Raw genomic sequence first — 14,941 nt, 5'->3', positions numbered from 1 at the left:
ATATGCCCAGACTCGTACACATGGGCTCTATCCTGCTCCTGTCCTTCCCTTCAGAAGTCACTTAGCTTCACAGGAGTTTCCACAGATGGACAACATGCACTTTATAAGGTTGAATTGACAGCCCAGTGGTGAGGCAGTGACATTCAGAGAAATTTCAGCTGCAGACTGGGAATGATGTGTAAGGCCAGCTCCAGCCTAGAGCTGAGATTCATTTTGGAAGGCACTGAAAACCACAGGATTTGTGCTTGCAAGAAGCGTTGCTTCTGGTTTTAAAGGATTTAATTCAAGTCTGGGTCATGTTTTCTAGGCAGTCTGGAGATATTCCAGGGGATTCAGCCTGTGATATTAGAGCTCCCTTAATACTGGGGGTATGTGTCCAACAGACAGGAAGCACTCTGTAACGTGTCGGGTCTGTGTTTAGAAATAGGCTGAGGAGATTTAGAAAGTTCGTGGATTTGCCTGCCTTTGAAGTCAAATCAGCTTGAGCCAAAAAACTTTGGATGCTAGCTGGAAAGCCATTCCGGAGCTTTGTATTACTGTCATGGGTTTAAGGAAAGCCCAGGAACAGCTCCTCCTCAACGCGACAGGCTGCTTCAGGCAGGCTTCGGCTCCAAGAAGGTCCTAGCCAGGCACCCACATGTCTGTAACTGTAGGAAAGATTTGGATTTGCCTCCTGATGGAGATCCATTTCAACAGGGTTTGACAACCCCTGTAAACTCTGTTCCTGGGCTGAGCCCCGCAGCACTGGTTCTGCTCCCTCCCCTGCTGCAGCCCCAAGGGTGTAAAGCACCTTTTTACCTGTTCCTCTCAGAGGTGGGGACAGCACATTCACAGCAGGGGTGGCAACTTGGTGATAAATGATATGCTGGATGGAGCACCACTCCTCTGAGCGCGGTGCTTCAGCAGCCGTATGCAAGCCCAGGCGTGGGGCTGGCGGGGGGACACACCGTGGGGCTCTGCAGGAGGAGGAGCAGTGGGGGCTCAGGAGAAAGCCAGCCCATGGGGATGGGGCTGCAGATGTGGTTTTGACACCTCTTTGTGGTCTTCTGAATTGAGCTCTTCCACAAGAGGAAAGACACCTACTGCAGCTGGGATTGCCCTGGACAGGAGCAAAGGACCACACGGAGCTTCCCTGCCTGTACGTGCTGTAGCACACATGTCTTCCACCATGTGGTGACACCACCATCCTCCAGGTCACCAGCAAGGACAGGGTCTTGCAGCAGTGCCCTTGCACAGCCAGGCCATGCCCCCTGAGGGCCACTTACACCCTTTCAGCCCCTCTGGACTGGGCAGAAAGAGGAGCTTCTTCATCTCCCTTTGCATGTGGCACCAACATCGAATTATGTTGCTCCAAACTCAGACTCTCACCTTAAGGGTGGTAGAGCAGAGCAGCAGGAGCAACACAGGAGCAGGAGGGGAAGAGGCACCCGCCAACAGTGCAGCACACAACGCGGCCCTCATCATCCAGCTCCCTCTCATCTCCCTTTCTCCTTTTCTCTCTCATGCACACACAAAGAGGTTAATATTTGGTTTAAAATAAAGCAGAGTAATTTAAAACACACACTTTTCAGGCAAAGCAGTGTTCAGTGTAAACAAAGCATTAAACTGAAAAGATCCATATGCACTCGTTATCAGTTATTGCATTTTTTTTTAAAGGAAATCTAATACATTCAAAATAAACCCATAGCATGAAACAAAATAAACTATGGTCTTGGTTAGTTTGGTTTGATTTTTTAATTTAATGAGGAAAAGAGCTCTGTGATAAAGTAATCCTTTCAGAGAGAAAGGCCTGGGCAACAGTGAACACGTCAGCCACATGTCGATGGAAGATTAAAGCCTAACAAGAGTCTCTTTCCCACAGCTTTTTGGAGCATTGCAGTATTTCTGTGCTTAGGATAGGTCAGGACATCCTTCTGGTCAGAGGCCCCTGAGCCCGTGCAGCTCTCTGCAGAGAAGCAGACAAGCCCAAGTGCGTCTTTACCCCCTGACGAGTCCATCAGCTCCCAACACTGAGCAGTCAAGGAAATCTGGTAAAAACTGCCCACACTATGCCCCTGGAAGGAGATCCAGACTTAGAGGTTTTGATAGAACAAAATTTTGTGCGGAGCTTTACGAAGGATTGTTTCTCATCTAAAAAGTTCCTTAATGCTGTGGCTGGTACCAACATGTTACCCGCATCCCTTTTATCCACTGCCACAACCTACTAAGGAGAGGAGAGGGTTAATTATACATATAGATTAGTTATCAGCCCTAGATAAATCAGAAAATTTTCCACTTCTCTTTTTTTAATGACCTTGTCTTCCGTTCAGTGTTAGCTCAGCTATCTTATGTCCTGATGTGAAGCCCCCCCAGTTCAGCCTGAGGAAGAGCAGCCCCACTACAGAGTAACCCGGTGCTGGGCCAGGTCACCCGCGCTGCAGCTGGAGCAGCTGAATCCTGGGCTCCTCAGCCCCTGCTGCTGGCAATGCACCCAGCAGGATGCCTGGCAGCACTGACAGGGACAGCCTGCTGGCAGGTCGCATTGCTGCTCAATATGTCAGAGCTGCCAACGTGGGGCACGTTGGCTGTACAGCAGAAACCAACGGGGGCACAAAGGGGAAAAGCACAGTGGGATGTAACAGGGTGTAGAGCGGCAGTTCTGGGCTCTCCAGGGCGGGATGTACCTATCCCAGAGGTAATCTACTGATGGTCAAAGAACCACTTCTAACCCATTGCTCTGCAGCTCGTGCGTGTGTTGGACAGCAGGCAGAGGAGAGCCCCTTTACGCCCAGCAGCGCTGGCCTGGCATCCAAATGCAACTCCCAATATTTGACTTATGGATCTGAATTGAGTGTGCACACTTGCAAAAAGTCCAGGCTGAGAAATCTCTACAGATACTAACTTGCTCTAATCAGCACTAATTTTTACACTCTAATGAGAGGCCAAGGACTGACTGGCAAACCACAAGGTTCAGACCCAATTCTTGCCTGCCCTGAAGCTCAGCTATACTCCTGCTTGGCTCAGACTCTTGCATAGGTGATACATATACAGGGTGAAAGAAAAGAGGTCCTCTGCTCTGTGAGTAACCACAGAAGGCTGAGGGCACAGTCTGGTGCTGCTCTGCTAGAACGGGCCACTTCTGTCTGAGTATTTGCAACGTGATGCAATTCAGGAAGCAACAGGCATGTAGAGGATATAGATATGGATACAGGTATGGACACAGATACAGACACAGGCACAGATACAGAGGCAGTTCTGATGCAGTAAGAACCAAAACAACCAACACGGTGGGAAGGCTCTGAGAGACAGGAGTCAGGACGGGGCAGATTTTTAACCCAGATCAGCAATCCATCACATCACATCACATCACATCACATCACATCACATGAGCCTTTAAATCTTTCTCTTTAATTTTATGAGTATGCAGTCAGAGCCAGCTGTGACAACTGTGGCTGAGCCTCTGGGAACATGGCTTTCTTTTGAACAAAAACCAATCTGTGTTTGGCAAAAAGTGGGAGCAATGAGGAAGAATGAAAGCAGGGAAGCAGAAGATTTCAATATTGTCACAGAGTTAAATGTTTTGATTTCTCAGGAGCAGCCTTTTAATGTGACTGCTTTTTAAGTGTTATTATCTCTACTGTAACATGTTATTAACTAAAAAGCCAAAATTGACTCAAAATGCTTCAGTCAAACTAGAATCTTTTTGGTGTCTTTCATGGGGAACTGTGCGGATTTTTTGATTAGTTTGGTTTGGTTTTTTTTTTTGCCTCTCATTCCTATCTGGAACTAAAAAAAATGATGAAGTTCTGATCCCAAGGTGAGGTGAAGCATTGCTCCCTTTTGCAACAACCTGCGAATGATGCCATACTCCGGGATGTCTGCTTTGCTGCCATTTGTATTTTACTAGCTGGCTTACAACACCTCCAGCCTGCCCATGGAGCCCTGCAAGCCTCTGGAGCCAGGAGAGCAGTAACTGTCGGTAGCAGAGGGTGTCCCATTCTGATGGTCTGGTGGAGGTTAGTAGGAAGGGTAAGCAAGTCCGCGCTGGGCTGAGAGCCAGGGCAAGGGAATCCTGTTCCTGCCTTCACATGGGCAGCTGCCCACCTCTCTGTGCCTGCTTTTGCCTGCCTGTGGAGGCAGCAATGACACTCTCTTTCCATGATTAAGTGCTTCAGGAGGCACAGGTGAAGGGCTACAGAATAACCCAGTGAGGTAAGTTTTTTCACCACCTCCAGGCCCCAGTGCTGTAACAGTGCTGCAAAAAACAGCAGGAAAAGTGGGGGCCTCTGGTTTAATATCTGGGGTGGAGGTTTGCACCTGCCTTCACCTCATATGATGCCCGGTTTTGAAGAGCAGAAGCCTGGTGCAAGTGGGCAAAGCTCCTGCTTCTGCTGCCTGGGAACTGTGTGTGAACGCAAGGAGGGAGTGGAAACACAGACTCCCACCCCCTGTAATAAATAAGTGAGAGAAGAGGGTAATTTCCTCTTGCCCTGGTGAGCGTCGGGGCTGTCTGGCCCTGCAACATCTGCATGTTCTTACATCTCAAGGAAATGTATAATCCCATCCTGAAAGAAAGTGGTTTCTTACAGAAAACCCAAAGATCCCCACCCTGGATTCTGCAGGCCGCTGAAATGGTTGTCCCAACAGATGCTAGCAATTAGACATGGAGAGGAGGCCTGCCGAGGTGGGGGCCAAGGGCCGCGGGGGCTGCCCTGGTACTGTGGAGTACATGGACCATGGAGGCAGATGCACTGGAGGGCACTGGGTTAGACCCAGAGCCAGCTGAGCATGGGGCTGGGGGAGGCAGGATGAAACTGCTTCTCCAACAGCCTGGAGAGAAATCTGGAGAAGTGCCCAACCAAGATCCCCAGTTCTCCTCCTCCTCCTGAGCCACATTGCCTTCTGGAAAGGGGTAGTAACAGGGATGCAGGGGGAGCAATAACGGCTAGAAACCCTGCATGCCCAGGGCATGAGCATCCCACGCCGGTGAGAGCATCCCCTCTCTGTCAGGTGCCCTCACTTGCAGCGGCTGGGACCTGGGAACCCCGCAAGACCCAAACGCGGGGCTCTGCCCCAGCCTTCTGCCTTGTCTCCCTTTTTGGAGGATGAAGGGGGAAAGAGGAGAGGCTGAGCCTCATGGATTCATGGCTTCAGGCTTTTCTGCCACAACTGGGCGTTCCTTATGTCCTTTGATGACTCCAGAAACCTTGGCTTTTTGAAAATAATAAAAGCAAAGAAAGGCATCGTTTGTTGGGCAGAGGAAGTATGTCCTGGCTCGCATCCCCGGTGCAGTATGTCCAGCTCCTCCGCGGGCACCAGGAGCACCCGCAGGCAGGGCATGCCAGAGCTGGTGCCACGAGGGTCTGACAGCAGCTGCAAGCTGAACTCACAACAGTGGCGGTCCCCTGCCTTCCCTCTGCTGGGTCACCTCGCTTCTGCCTGGCTGGCAATTTAAAAAAGCTATTAAAGGAATGAATGTAGATTAGGTCCTTCCCTAGTCAATGGTTTCAAGAATACCAGGAGGGGACTGAAAGACTCACCGTCAGGCTGTGGCAGGGTAATGTTGCCCGATCTCATTGTCCCTCCTGGGAGGCAGCTCGCCCCATCCCAGGCAGAATTTCACTGGGAAAAGGCAGGAATTGCAGTCAGTCTACGAAGTTCACCAGGGACCTCATTATTGTTAATTACTTTAAATGGAAGATGTTTGATACTCTGGTGGTGGGGAAAAGACACCGAGAGAAAGGGAAAGAAATACAATAAACCTCGACATCTCCTGGGATTGATGCAGATTTCCCAGCAGGGCTATTTGAAGGGGGTCTCACCTGGAAACCCCCTTTCGGCCCCTTGGCTGGGGGAAAGGTGAACCCACTGCCTCCCAGGCTCACTCAGCTCCTGCCAGCTCTGCAGTGCTGGCAAACCTCACGCGTCCTCGCTTCCCTTGCACTCTTGTCTGAGAGGGACAGAGATCACAGCCCAGGCTTGGTCACTACATCATGGGAAAACTTGCTTTTCCTGACTTGGTTGCAAATTCTGAACAAAGGAGGGCACTTTCGGAGGGAAATGCTTCGATTCTCCCTCACTTACAGCAGGTATTCCCCATCTCCTCTGCCATTTGCAATTAGTCACACCAAAGCCCTGGAGAAGAATATGCCTGAAGGTGTGCTTGGGGGTGAGGGGGATGCAGGCACGGTGACTCTAAAGCACCCCGCCATCTCCCACTTCAGTGAATGGGAACCTGCCCCTTTTTATGGACCCATTTGCAGATGCTAAGTGTATTAGCATAGCCCCCGCAGGACATTTGTCATCTACAGGAATATTAAATGTCTTGGAGAGTGCAGAAAATTAATGGGCATGAGTCAGGTATTTGATATATAATTTGCATGGATTCTGCAAGAATTAATTAAGCTTTAGCTAATGGATAAGTTAAAACTCTAAAGTTAAAGGGAGTTAGCTGTACACTTCATTCCCACCAAGAGCGTGAGAATCCCTGAAAACCAACTTGGAAGATTAGGGTGGAATATTCCTCCCCCCCACAGGCACTAAGCTTGTGGGGGCCTCCCAAAGGGTGACATTGCAGCAGGGTTTGGGACTGGGAAATGCAAGCTGAAAAATACAGGTGATGATGGTTCCCAAGGATCTGAGCTGAAGAGATGCTCGTGACAGGCAGAGGTGACATGGGTTTAACTGAGGCTCCTCCATGAAACAAAGGCACAGGTCTGCATTACAAACCTGCCCCTAATGGCAGGAGAGAAGGAACCAATTTCAGCCTATTAACATTTGTTTAATGAAAGATGGTAACCAGGTAGGCCCACTTTAAAAAGTAGTTCAAGGCACCTTCTGATTCACACGCATTATTCCTCTACAAATCAGCTGCCAGAGCTGTGCTTTGTGGGTCATAACTGGAGGTGTCTCATGGATTTCTAAAAGCCTGCTCCCTGGAAAGGGACAACTGTGAGATGCAAACAAAAAGTCTGGCTGCAGAGCTGTCAGAAAGATCCTGTACAAGATAGTTTTTAAGAATTAATGCTGTAGGACGGTATACCTTTGCATCACCTATTTAAAATACTGATACTGCACTGAGTTACAGGCAGTGACAGGCAAAAGCTGTCAGGAAGCATCTTGTTGCGATCTCTGATGGGAGCAGAGAAACTCAGGTTATTTTCAGATGCCAGCTGAAAAAGAGAGGTGTAAGTGAGAAATAGAGGCTTGTGCTAGGACCTTAATTCAATAGGCCCAGTTTTTATGTTTGGGGGTTTTTTAATCACATCTACAGTTACTTTTCTTTCAGACCTCCAGTAAGTACATTCTGACACTGATACAATGCAATCTGATGTTAAAAACATTAAGACAGTGCTGAACCAATTTGCAGGCTATAAGTTTTGTTACTATACAAAAAGAGATCTATGAATATCTGGGAGGTAGAAAAACATAATTATTAAAACCTTCCAAAACCTAAATACAACTTTATCTTTGACTTTTTTTGAAAGGTTGTTTGTATCTAGAAAGAAGACAGTTGTTTCTGAAGGAAGTTTACTTCTGAAGGGTGATGCAGGATCGTAACTGAACTTGCTTGGCTGCTTGTGGGAGCTCCTGGCACATGGGAGTATAAAGCAGCTCTGGAAGACTGTAACTGACAGCTGTAAAATGATTGCTTTTGGGAATAACCAGATAAAGTCAGTGAGCCACCTACCTGTGCTATCTTGTTTCTGTACTACCCACCCATTTTCTTCCCTCTCATTATGTGTTCCTTAAAAAACAAGGCCAAGAAATTCTCCCGGAAAGAGTGCATTGTAATAAGATGTAGCTTTTGCCCATTCTAGCACTTGGAAATTGTGTTATGATTTATTACGTGTGGTTTGGCAAATCTGCTTTTGCAAGCTGCAGGCAATTGTCTGTAGAAATCATGCTTGCTCTGAACGCAACGAGCACAGAGGCCTCTGATGGGCTCCTTGGAGACCACCGTGAATGGAGCCAATAAAACAGAAAGCCAAAGGAAACATTTGTGTTACAGTCCAGGAGGAACCAGACCTCGGTTTTATCAGTCTCCCCAGTCTTCTGTGATGGAAACCTTCTCTAAATGTGCTCATCATTAAGTTAAGGTAAACACACTCTGCATCCTCAGTCCAGAAAATGCAAACTGTACGCTGGCTCTTCTACATCCCTGGACTGTCAGCGTCCCTGATACAAGGCTCAGCCTCTTCTCCAGGGGAGAAGAAAGCTGATGCTGGGTGCACAGCAGCTCATGCTGCACATGCTGGAGCAGTGCCTGGGAGGGCAGTGAGTCAGTGTCCCTCACATTAACATCATGGGGTTTTGTACAGCTGGGGTCCAGGGGACCTGAAGATCCTTGCGTAGTGAACTCTGCAAAACCAGTCCATGGTCCCAGCCAGGTCACGTACAGCAGATGTTCATGGGGCCTACAACCATCCTCACTCCTGGCACCATTTCTGCCTGCCCATTGAGGCTGGACCAGCAGAGGCAACAGCCCTGGGTGGGAGCTCAGGAAACACGTGCGATGCTTTTTGATCTGCTGCCTCCCTGGAAATTATTGGAGAACTTATGTGCAGGGTGGCCCACGTGCGCCAGCAAGCCAAGCGTGAGCAAACCCCGAGCACCCACATTAGAAATGCTGTGGCTGGATAGTTTTTCCCAAGCTCCAGCCAGCCCCAGAGAGCAGGACCTGCCAGAGCACAGCATATTTATGGAAGGGTAAAATTCCTCTCCCTGCAGGTCAAGGCCCATGCAACATTCAAATCGCACTGAAGTGTATCCTGATCAAAGACCTCGGGACAGTATTTCAGCTCACCGTGGGTAGATGCACTGAGAAAAGCCGTGCAACAAGTCTCATACTGAGATGCCCATTGCTGCTGATGCTGACAGAGGAATCTGTCCTTGATCCTACCGAGCTCCAGGGCGATTACTGCTGTGGGTGCAGTTGCTCACGTGCATAAGCATGTGTGGGAACAAGGCCTTTGGCTGCTGCCACTTAGCAGAGTTTTTCTCACAGCCTTGACTAGGGTTTTACTCCTAAATCTCCTTAATGACTCCAAGGCACTCCCACATTCATTCCCTGTTTAACAGGGCTAAGCAGAGCAATAAAGAAGGGACGAGGAAGCCACAAATGCAAGAGGCATAACAAGGTCCTCCAAGCACTAAACTACAGTCTTTAGTAACAGCAATAACTTTTTCTGCTGGTGTATTTGCTGCCCTCACAGTTAAAGGTTATGGTTGTACTTCTTGGCTAAGAAATGCCTGGATTTTCTTTCTAACTCTGCACTGTTACGTACTGCATGTTTGCAGCACAGTGTTCAGCTTTTGGTCACCAGCCCCTTCAGGGCAGCCACAGGGAAGGCTGTCAGCTCACAGATGAGGTTCCTTGTTTGTAGCATCTTGATTTTTGAGGAAAGTGATCACTGCAGAGTCCTTCTAGAAGAGCCTTACTGTTGGGGGGAGGAGGAAAGGGCTTGTCTGTATGCTTCAAGGGAAGGACTCTGCCTCTGGATGCTTTGCTACTGTTGCTGCTGGTGCCTTGTGCCTGGATGCAAAATTCAGCAGGAGTCCTCAATATCTGACCAGCCTGAGAACACCTGGATCCTGTATGAAAGATTTAGGGATTTACCCTGGTGGTCATTTCCCAGTGGGGTTGTGACCTTATGGAGGAGCTGCACAGCTGGCTGCTTTCCCAGAGCAGCCAGCATCACCCTGCCTGAAAGCCTCTGTCCCAGGAATGACGTTTCTGCCGTGATGCTGCTTGATCAGCAGACACACACCTCCCTTCCTCAGCCAAGCCCATGCAGCCAGCAACCCTCCATGCAGCACACACCAGACAAAGTTGGTCTTTCCTATGGAGCATTGCGGTGTTTACTCCCCATGTAAGGCTCCCTCCAGAAACCCAGTCGCCCCAGTACCAAAGCACCTTACCACCTGTCCTCTGCCAGATCCAAGCGGCCCTGGGAGGTACGGAAGCATCACGAGCATTTCACAAACTTTGTCACCTGTCACTCCGCAGGACCTGTGCTTCGGCAACTTGGCACGAGGTCTGGCACACAAAGTCTGGACACAGAATGGCATACACGTGCTGGGGCAGAGCCAGCAGCTGAATGTGAGTCTCATGAGCCCCTGTGAAGTGCTTTAAATGCTAGCTCATCCTTAGCATTGTCATTCCCTGGCAGTGTCTGGGTGCTTGACGTTACCGGTGGCACTTAACAAGGAGCTCTACCTTGTTATGTGGGCAGGAAAATCAAGAGGAGAGATGATGCTGAAAGTGTGCAGCAGTCTCCACTTGGGTGTCCATCTGCATCACTACCACCACAGACCACCACTGCAAGCAAAAGGTCTTCACAACAACTCAAAAAAAAAAAAAAAATCTACCAGAAGTCACTTATAAGCAGGCCAACGAGCCTCCCGAAAAGTCAGAAAAAGACTACAAAAATGTTATCTGAAACACACAGGCACATCTGATCTCTCTTTTCCAGAAAGTCCATCTGCATGTGCATAACTTTACCTGCAGAAGTGGAACTATTGCTGCGCTTGCATATTCTGCAGACGCAGCCCCCGGTGTGGCTATCTGACGTGTGGATCATGTGGGGGGGGGGGGGGAGGAAGCTGCTTGCACGCCCCCGGCAATCTGTCATCCCCAGGTTCAGGCTGCGCTGAGCAAGTGCCAGCACCACGCACCATTTAATTAACCTTTCTACAAGTTGTAAGATGAGCCATCTCCGTTCACCGTGAGATCTATTTTCAACACTACGCGACGGCAAATAGAAAATAGATACCGCAATTTAACAGGAAAGGGAGCATAATAGGGGCAACACAGCTCCATTAGGGAAATTGGTTTAGCGCAATGTAGCATTCTGATTTTTTTACAGTCTCCTCTAGCAAATTCATTCTGTTTATCATATGTCAGGGTTCCTGAAAAACACTGGTGTCATATTCGTTTCTCTCTAGCACACGTGTGAAATGCACCCCGGGCCCGTGAAGCAGAACTGCAGTGTCAGAGATTCGCAGATGTTTGGCCTGCGCCATATGGTGCGTTAGGCACCATTCCCCGCAGAGCGGCTTCTGGCACTGAAAGTCAATGTTTTTCCCACACATGGGAAAACCAAACAGAATGGCTATAAAAGGGAATAAGGAAGAACAAAACAACGGCCAACAAATCAAAGAAAACTGGCCTGAAAAACCTGCCCAGAAAGGGAGCAAGTGGACGTAGCTAACGTTGTGCACACTGGTGTAAAAAGCTGGCTGCACCCTTTTCAGTGTATACTGTGAATTTAAGGCATGGATGAAGAGTGCATTAGTCAATACACTAAGCTGTATCGCAGCCATACATACTATTGTCAGCTAGTACTCCAGCATTCAGGCACTTAGCTACAGAGGGCTCTGGAGAAATGACTTTTTATAACCATGTTTTGTCAAAGGGATGGAATATTGTCAGCACAGCTTGCAAGTGTCATTACTGGAAAATGTAGAGTATTTCTACAGCACCCTTCACTTAAACCCATCCACTGCAGTAAGAATTAATTCACTTTAAATTGACAAAAAAAAAAAAAAAAACAAACCAGAAAACAAATGGATTAAAGTAATATAAGACTTCCCAAGTCTTCAGCCTATGTGACCTAACAGTCTGTCAATCATATAGACATGTTCAAAAGGATCTAAGGCTCTAATGTCAATAAGACATCTATGGTAAATCCTGTTTGACCTTTCTGGGGGCAATGCACCTCACTCCCAGCTACAGCTGTGCAAGTCTTCCCCAGGAGACATATCCAGCCTCACTTTGCCCATCGCTTTGGGCCATGCTCTAACAGCTTTTCATAAATGTATTCCTGCTGTAGAAATAGCCCTTTAGGGCAGGACATAAAGAGCATCAGCTCCAGTCGGAGCTACAAGCGGAGCATAAAAAGCAGCCCATAACATCTCCTCCAGCCCTTGGGTTTGCCTTTGAGAACATGCCATCCAAAACCTGATCCAATCATAAATAAGCCCAAACTTGCTGAAGTGGAGAAATGTGGCCCGGAACTGGAGGCACAGCCCCAGGGGAAAGCCTGTGGAGCCGCAACTGTGCCATACAACATGAGATTGCAAGGTGGAATTTTGGGGGGTGGGGGGGCTAGGGTGTTAAAGCCTTTCAGACCCCAAGAAGCTTTGGACCTGACAAGATCACAGGTACTTTATGCATCTCATGCAATTGTGGCAAAATATCTAGGACTGAAGAAAAGAAAACAGTCCCAGCTGAAAGCTGTACCTGTATGTAGAAAAGGATACATACATAAGGTTCTCCAGCCTGTGCAGATAGTAAATCCAGTGATGTTCCCTGTATACAGAGACTCTGATCACCAGATCCTTTTTCTGTGGGCATACTTTTTTCACACGGGACATCCCACAGGCTTCAGAGAGACAAGTCATTCTGATTTGAGATGGTGCCCCATTGCTGCTAGTGTGAACAAGTCAAAGGCAACAAATAATGATTCCAAGCCGTCTTTTGGCCACCCCCGGCTGAAGCGAATGCCTGAATCATCTCATCTCGCATTTTCACTGCTGTCAGCCCCCAGCCCTCACAGCAGAGCCAACGGAGTGACTCTGGTGCAAAAGTGGAGCGATAGCCGAGCCCCCAGGCCCCCCACGCACACGCTGTCGGAGGGAACTGGTACCAAGCTCCGCTGTGTAAACAACCAGGGCAAAGGAGAAGGAGGTGGTGGTGGTGGGGTTAAATATCTGCTCTCTTTTACGAGACCACCTACAAAATGTTGCAAAGACCCCGCAACAAAAATAATCTGCCACGATTCCAGTGTTAGGCAAAATATAAACAAGTTAAGTGCTCTGTTAAAGAGAACATCTGGGAAGTTGCAGGCTGTGCAGATGTTTTCACAAGTTGTTTTTTACAGAAAAGTAACCCTGCTAAGCTTCCTGCCTCTTCCATCTTGTCTCTCTTGACTGTGTTTATCAAGCCAAGATATAAACACATTAAAAAACCTTTAGAGGCCCGTCTTGCATTGTATTATTAATTTGGGATTGACTGAAGGTTGACAGCTGGTTTCAGTTTGACCCCTGGCTCTGTTAAAGTCACACCACACAAATAATTAACCAGTTTTATGTTGATTGGATTTTACATGCGTATTTGTATATACATACACACGGACACACGTCTATATGCAGTATTTTCCCAGAAACGACCGTTAGACTCAGCACCCAGATGACAGAGGGTGCACTGGGGCCCTGGGCATCCAGGAGGATGGGTGACCACTTTGGGAGTCCAGGGTGGGGAGGCAGGGGCTGGATGGATTTGCCAGAAGAGCTGCTGGATGAGGAAGATTTATTGCCTGGGGAGGTACAAGGGGTAATGGTGCTTAAGGCAGCTTTTGTTTTAGCATCGGGCTCCTGCAGCATGGAAAGAATTTAGAATTTTTAGATTAAAACCTCAATTAGAATTTTTAGAAAAGGACTTGCCTTTTCATAATTCTGTAAGAAAAAAAATCTTCCATCATTAAAATATAAGAAGTAAATCAGAAAGGCTAATTGGAAGAGCAAATAGCAAGATCACAAAACACAAACATACCTATTCCTTCAAATACATGGGAAAATAAATTTGTCCACCAGGTCACTAGGAAGCAGAGCAATTAACCAAAGTGCTAATCTTATTGCTGAATAGGTATCTGATCCCTTTACACACTGGTCTTTTCTACAGAGGGTGCTGGAGGGGCTTGCTACACTCAGCTAATAAAAATCATGCACGAGAAGAACCTGAGGTGTTGAAAGAGGAGGTGCTGAAACAAATTAATAAACTAAGTCAGTGGACCCAGATGGTAAATACTAACAAGAACTGAATGAAGTGTTGGAGACCTCAGTGACTGAGCTAACAAAAACGTGCTCCCTCACTAAAACCGGTCCGCGTCCTGGAGGAGTAGCAAGCGGCGAAGTCTGGGACCATGTCTTCGAGCCAGCATCTGCAGTTGAGGAAGGTCTGGGTCAAGTGGCTCTGCCTCAGATCTGCTAAACTGGTTGAAATCCAAATTAAAAATAAAATTTTGAGACACCTGAACAGTGGTGGTGGGTGTAGTGACGTGCAGTGGGGTCTGCTGCTGGAAGACTGAGCCTCCCTGCTCTGGTCAGCGAGCTGGCCAGCAGCATGGCACCCCAGGCTGGTGGAAACGATGGTCACAGGCAGTGTAGGGTCTCAGTGTTGTGGTCGCACTGGCCCCACTATCCCCAGCAACAGCTTGAGGGAAACCGGGGAATTACTCTTGCTGAGCCAGAGGTGTAGCCAGGACTTCAGGGCTGGTGGCTGCTTTGGGTGCAGGTTGATATCACCATGGACATGGTCACCTCCATGGCATGGTGAAGACCGCAAGAAAACATGAAATTGCCTGGCAGTGACACTGGGCAGACTAAGAGGTGGGAAAAGCAAGGGAAGAATAAAAAACCACAACCGTGGAAAGCATTTGAGATGCTTTATGGTATTTCACTACTGGTGATGTAAAAGTATTACTAGAAACACTATCAAGAGGTTGCATTCAATGCTTGGGTTTTTCCATTTTTTGCTCTTTATAGTGATGCTTCAAAAACCAGGTGTCATCAGAGCATTGCTGTTGGGACTGTGTGGTGAAACCTGGGAGCTAGTGTGGAGGAAGAGCAAAGGGGCTGCATGATGATGAGACGATTAGTGTAACTTGGAAAAATGAAACAAATAAACTTGTAATAAGCGAGACAGCAGCTACCTTCACACTACATTATTTGCTCTGCTCCTCCTTGGTCCAGAGCCTTCTAGGCTGTCAGCTTGGTAGGGATTTTCACCAGTCTAGGGGGAATGGGGAAGCCTCTGCTGTGTGGCCAACTCGAGGCGCCTTAAAATAAGTCTGATTTTCTGCCTGTGGCAGAAATATCTTTTGGGATATAAGCTGGTTCCGCTGGAGAATTAAGGCATTAAAATAAATGAATGAATAAACAAATATTCATATAAATGTAT

Source organism: Falco naumanni, chromosome 6 (assembly GCF_017639655.2).
Source record: "Falco naumanni isolate bFalNau1 chromosome 6, bFalNau1.pat, whole genome shotgun sequence".
Taxonomy (NCBI): domain Eukaryota; kingdom Metazoa; phylum Chordata; class Aves; order Falconiformes; family Falconidae; genus Falco; species Falco naumanni.
The sequence above is the reverse complement of the archived record's forward strand: the minus strand, read 5'-3'. Positions refer to the sequence as shown.